General features: G+C 59.8%; 1 long non-coding RNA gene across 1 annotated transcript; it reads left to right on the top strand.

The window, feature by feature from the left end:
• The first annotated feature begins 5,481 nt into the window (after positions 1-5,481).
• On the top strand, positions 5,482-6,185 carry LOC146595525 (uncharacterized). Its single transcript, XR_014895926.1, has 3 exons — positions 5,482-5,611; positions 5,901-5,975; positions 6,069-6,185. It is a non-coding gene; the product is annotated as an uncharacterized LOC146595525 (long non-coding RNA).
• Positions 6,186-6,398: the final 213 nt, after the last annotated feature.

Consider the following 6,398-nt stretch of genomic DNA (forward strand, 5'->3'; position numbering starts at 1 on the left):
CTCTTCTGGTGCCTTTTGCAGTAAAGGCAGAGCAAGGCCAGGAACCTGCAGCTGAATGGCAGGGTTCAGGTTCCTATTTAACTGCTATTACATTGCATCATGCCTGTCCGATCAAGCCTTTTATAGAGCAGAGCACAGCTTGCGGGCTAAAGGCTTGCCAAGGATGGCTGCTGTGAGTCTCCTTCCTGGACGAACGCAATGCCTGTTGTGATGAAACACCTTGATGTTGCAACTCCTGCGCTGGAGTTCTTGCTGGAGCTGTTTGATACCAGGCCTCAGTGCTGACTGGCATTTTCTTAGTTTTATCTTTGATCTTTTTATTTGCTCTTAAGTGATACACTTTTTTAAAAATGCTTTTAAACAATGACCTGGCTGCCTCTAAATATGTTACTTCATGTGCTCTAAACCTAACTGCTCTGTAACATGTGTGCCCTTAAAGCCTTGGAGGGGGTGATGCCTGCTGTGGCCTCTGTTTGGTGTGCAGGAATGCCTGGATTTAGGCTTTGCCTGGGTGTTCCCCAGCTTTTCCCCCTCTTAGCTGCAGGGAAGGCTGAGCCCTACTTGGAGCAGCAAATATAGGGCTCAAGCACTGTGTGGAAGTGTCTGGCTGGTTTTAACCTGCTGGGAAGGAGTACCTGCTGAGGTCTGATCCTTCCCTCCTCTTGCTAGTGATGACTTGTAATCAAGACATAAGGAGAGGGGTGTGGTAATTGCTGTGTGTAGGTGTCAGGTCTCACTACTTTTCCCGACTGTTCCAAGATTCCTCAGTCTGGGAGAAGCACAGGAGAGGAACCAGCCACTGAGGACTATCTTAGGAACAACATGGAGAGCAAATGGAGTGGCTGGGTGCTGATCCTTTCTGTTTGCTTGGGGTCCTGTCAAGGTAAGGTCGGGCTTGGGGTAGGACTCTCCTCAGAGGAGAGCTCAAAAAACCCTCCAAACCCCTGAAGCTATTGCAGATTCTTCTTGGGTGTATCTGTTGCCTTTTAAAAGGTCAGAAATGCTTGAATTGAATAGCCTACCTTTTTACCCTCCGTGATATTGAAAATTAAACCAGAGGAAAGCTAGGGTAGGCCTTGTGCATGAACTGCTGTCCACCTGGGAGTGAGCATTGCGCTTTTTGCCCTTAAAGATAATCTTGAGGGTAGGTGATGTTTTGCTACTTTCCATCACTGGACAGCAAGGACTTGCTTTCTCAAGGGGATGGGGGGCTGTTTAGGAAGTGGGAGGAAGGAAGACAAGTCCATGGGACATCTCGTAGTGGTGGGGGGAGAGGGCTGACTTTGCTGCTGCCCTCTGCATAGAGACCTCACTGCATACGGGGGATCTGGGAAGAAATCGCCTTGCTCTACTCCTTCCGCAGCGGGTGAAACAAAGCACTGGCTAAAGCTGCCCCTGCTGCCCCCTCCTGCGAGGGGGGAGAGAAGAGGCAGGATGCTTCTACTGCTGAGGCTCTGTGCTCCTTAGTATTTGTGTCTGAGCTCCAGTTAGGGTTATCTAATGTAACGCCACCTACCCCAGTGCCTGCTCTCCTCCCTGGGATTTTGGCTATTTATGAGCAAATACTGCCTGCACACTGCGTATGCCTTACTGTCCTCTGGATGCCTCTTCAGATAAGCATAAAGCTAAAACCTGGTTCATCCTCTTCCACTTATAGGAAACAGCTTGGGAGGAGCCTAKTTCTGACCCATGCTCATGGAAATGGGCTCTGGGGAAATAAATTGGTGATTCTCTAGCACGTTCCCCTGGGGAGAATCTGTGTGGCCCCACTATTGAGGGACTTTTTTCATTTATTTATTTTTGCCTACAACAAAAATGCATTTTAAAGGAAAGAATGCCTCTTGCATTCTGCTTACCCTGACTGTCAGGCTCCTTGGACGTAAACCACCGAAACGCTGGTTTTGTGGTGGAAGAGTCATGGCTGAGAGCACGTTCTCTGGTCGGGGGGAAGAAGGCAGAAGTGCTCAAGCCAGCAACAAGAAGATCAGGAAAGATCACCAGCACTTGGCACGTCAGTCCCCTAGGCAAGCCTGCCCCTGAAGCTCATGGGCGTTCTTATTTCCACGCTGCGTAGTGCAGTTTGGCAACTTGCATAATGCGTCCATGCAGGGAACTGGTGTCCTCGCTGTGAAACTGGTAGGCTGCTTGTGAGCCAAGAGGGTTTGGGCAGAGAYGTGCTTTCCTGTTTTCAGGCTCGGGCAATAATCCCCGATCCTGCTCTGGCTTTTGTGATATTACAGTGCACGTGCTGCTGCACATCCATTTTTAGCTGAATCCTAATTCTCTTAAGATGCACTGCAAAAATACACTTCGTGGAATAGGAGAGCGTTGGTAAAGAGAGGATACTTCAGRTTGTACCTCAGATACTGCCGTACAACCTACCAACCCGGGAAGAGCAAAGCTTGGATGGAAGGGGAGCAACTAAGCAGTTAGTGACAGAGACACCTAGAAGAGAGCTGAGCCGTGCAGGAAACCACAATTTAACTTTTTGAAGTTTTGGGGATGACAGCACAAGTTGTTTTTTTTACTCGCCAGAGCTTTTTTGGGGGGAGATAGCGTAGCCTCCAGCTCCTCCCTGCGCCGCTGTTCACCCTGTGCAGCACACGCGGGGAAAAAGCAGTGTTTTGTGTATCGCTTCCTTGCACGGCTTGGGGAAGGTGGGTCGCAGGGAGCGAGCTTGCCCGCAGCCAGGTCGAGGGTGTGCGCCGACTAGGCGGGAGCTGCAGCGGCTGGGCCCACGCCGCCACCSCCGGTGCCTTACTTCATAACCTGTTTGCCAGGCTTTGCCGGCTGGGCAGACGCGCGCCCTCTCCTCCTCGCCCAGGGACTTCGCGCGGTTCAGTCGGGCGCTGTAGCGYCGGCTCGAGACTCAGAGCTCAGCGCGCAGTTCCCGGAGCAGCGCCCCTCCGGCAGCCTCCTAACCGAGGGGATGGGTCAGGGCAGCGCGCGAGCGTCCCTAGCCGGGTGCTGCTGGCTCCTGCCGGGGGCTGGCCGCAGCCCTGAGCRCTCGTGCTCGGCCCTGCGGGGCGGAGGAAGAAGAGCCGAGGCTCATCGCCCTCCCTGCCTTGGTTCTCCCTCAGCATTCGTCCGTGCGGGACGCGTCGGGCTTTGCTCTTGAGCGAGGCTTTGCAGCGCTCTGGTTGCCCRCCCCACGGCAACGTTTCCTACCTGYRGCACGTTCGCCCTGCTCCGAGCCGGGCAGGGTCGCTCCGGCGCAGCGCTTCRCCTGAACGCAGCCCTCTGCGCCTGCTGCCAAAGTTTCGGCTTCAGCCCTGGCTGCRGGGCTGGAGCGAAAGCTGAGCAGGGAGTCGCCCGGAGCGAGAAACGCGCAGAGCGAGGTGCCGGAGAGGAGCCGTGCTCGTGCGCGCCGGTGGGTCCGGCAGGACGTGGGGCTTGGGAGACGTGTGCGGCCSTGTGCGTGCCGAAGGGCTTTGCGCTTTCCAGGCCTCCCTCGTACAGGAAGGGGAGGAATTACGCTGGGATAAGGCATCTGCAGGCACAGCGCGCTGCTCGTAACCCCTTCGCTCGTTAATCGCTACCTGGCAGGATAAAACGGTGACCTAATCCACGTTAAGGCGGTGCTGCTTTCAAGCGTTGATCGTATCTCAGAGGCCGGCCCAGTTTCTGGCGTGGGGCGCTCGCCGGCTGCGCCGAGCCCGCGCGCCGCTCGCCGGAGCCGGGCTGCTCCCGCTGAGGCTGCTGTAATTCCCGGCGATGATGCGAGGGGCCGATCCCAGGCATTTCCTAACAGGGGCGTGGGCCGCTGGCTTTCCTCCTCCACCGCGGCGGGAGGCTTCTCCTGCAAATCCCCCCCCAGCCCTGGCAGGCTCGGTGCCAGCAGCGGCCCATGGCGCAGCTGCCTGCTGCTCTTAGGGGCTGTTCATCGAATGCTTTATTTTTTTATTTTTTTTTTGCTATCCTAGATGCCACTTTCAGGGGAGGCCTTGTGAAAAGGTATTTTCATTAAAAAGCTAAAAATTTCCTGTTTTTCTGTGCCATCCAGTTTTCCTAAACCAAAGCCATCCTGAGAAAAAGGGCTGCAAACCCTCAGAAACAGGTCCCATTTACCAAGGAGATTCCCTGTTTTGGACTGACTCAGATATTAACCGAGGCGAATACGGCTGGCAGTGCTCTCCAGCCAGCATTGCTGCGGCCTTGAAACTGGGGCAGCGGCGCTGGCCAAGCTGGGCCGCCCCCACCCTCCGCCCCTGTGCAGCTTCGTCTTTGACGATTTGGGTTGCGGCACCAAGCGCTGTTTTATTCTGGCTCCACATCCGGCAGGGATCCCCCTCCCCTGCTGAAAACCTGCGGGGGGGGGGGGGAATCAAAAAAAAATAAAAATCAGGAAACCCGCCTGTCAGCCGGCAGGGAGAGCCAGGACCGTCGCTGCTGAGGGATGGGCGCGTGGGAGGTTCTCCGTGGGAACGCGGCGCGGTTTGCGCTGCCCCGGGGCGCCGGGGAGCCCCGTCTCCCCCCACCCGCAAACGCGGCTTCGCCGGGGTGGCGTGGGAAGAAAAGCTTGCCCTAGCCGGCCGTGGGAAAATTAATCCCGACCGGCAAAGGCGATGTTTCCGATGGAAAAGGCCGCTGCCCGCGGCGGCCGCCCGGGCGCGGGAAGCGCCGTTGCTCAACGCCGGAGCGGAGCGGCCGGGTGACTAACAGGGCTGGTGCGCGGGGCCCRGCCCTCGCGCCCACGGCTTGTGCGTGTCGCAAGATTCCCGGCCCTATTTATTTAGCTTTTTGGGGCAAGCGGGCACCGCCCCAGGGTTGCCAACTTGTGGCCGGAGGGCACTATAAAGCCCCAGGTGGTTCCCCACCCCTCCCCCAAATGCAGATCATTAGCAAGGAGAAAAAAAAATTGCTACTGTACACTACTGTGCATGCACGCCGGTCTTAAGCAGCGTTAATAGCAAACATTGCAAGCAGAGGTTTGGGGAAAAAGCAATACCCTCCTCCTCCCCCGTTAGGAATATGATAGCTGGTGGCTTGCTTTGATATTCTGGGCACGAAGGGGGGGTCGGAGGAGGGAAGGGGCTCGGGGTGGGGTTTTATCCAGGCTTTGCAGCTCAGCACCTGCTCTCAGGGCAGCAAAGTAGGCTGTTACTGGAATTGAAAAAATATATGTATATATATTTAACCTGTTGCAAAACTGGAGCGTGACTCACGGTGGGAGGGGCGGAAAGCAGCTTGCGGGGCCGGGCCGGGCTCYGGCACGGATGGATTTGGGACCAAGCGGAAGGCCGTGGGGCGGCTGGGGTGCCGCAGGAGTGGGGCCATGGGGCCGCCGCTCGCCCTGCCCGGCCGCCTTCCCCCCATGGGGGAGCCCCGTGCGACCCACAGCAAGCGCCCAAGCGGCCGGGGCGGTGGGGCGGGCGGTGCTGGGGTTGTTTCTGAGTTATCCCCGCGCGGACGAAAGCCGCAGGGCCGGGTGGGGGGCACTGGGGTGGGGGTTGGGGGGCCTCGCTGACGCCAGTGTGCTCTGCCCGCAGCCGGCCCCCTTGCCGGGGGCCCCGCGTGCACCGAGCGGCCCCAGGACTGGTGCCGGGACGCGGCGACGGCGGCGAGGTGCGGGGCGCTGGAGTACTGCCGGCTCGCCGCCGGGGACCTGGGGGTAAACGGCGGGGCGGCCGCGGCGCCGGGGAGGGAGGGGGGCGGCTCGGCCCCGGCTGGGGGGTGGGTGTGTGGAGCGCGCCCCGAAGKAGGGGGACACCCGGGGGCATTCCCCCGGCGGGACGGGTTCGGGGCCAGCCTCCTCCGCGGCTTCGCTCTCGGCCGCGGAGCAGCGTCCACCAGCGGCGGCCTGGGCCCCTGGTGGCCCCACGGGGTGGGGCGGGTGGGGGGAGGCAGCCGGGGCTTTTTGGGGGGCTGGGGCGGTCCCCGACGTGTCCCTCTCTCCGCAGAAGGGCATCCCGTGCCACCTGTGCCAGGTGGCGGTCTCCATGGTGGGGAAGATCCTGCAGGACAACTGCACCGAGGTGGGTAGGTGGGTGCTGGCCCCCGCCCGCCCCGCGGCTCCGGCCGCGGCAGTGCCCGGCCCCGAGCCGCCCCCCTCTCGCCGTCCCTCCTAGGAGAAGCTCCGGGGCTTCCTGGACAAGAAATGCCAGTACCTGCCCTTCCAGGACTGGTCYGTCAAGTGCAAGAAGATGGTGGACACGGGCATCCTGGTGCTCACCCAGCTGGGCAAGCAAGTGCTGGTGAGGGGGGCCGGGCCGGGCCAGGGTGGGGAGGCCGCGGCGGCGGGGTGAGCGGGGCGCCCGCGCCCTGACGGCCCCGCTCGCCCCGCAGTCGGACCCCAAGGTGGTGTGCGGCACCATCAGGCTGTGCCAGCCCCGGCAGCGCCTCGCCGGCGCCCTCAGGTCTCCGGCGTCGCCGGCGGCCCCCGGGGACGACTTTGCCCG

The sequence above is a fragment of the Rhea americana genome, unplaced genomic scaffold (assembly GCF_003343005.1).
Source record: "Rhea americana isolate MKP2758 unplaced genomic scaffold, rheAme1 scaffold_222, whole genome shotgun sequence".
NCBI classification, from domain to species: domain Eukaryota; kingdom Metazoa; phylum Chordata; class Aves; order Rheiformes; family Rheidae; genus Rhea; species Rhea americana.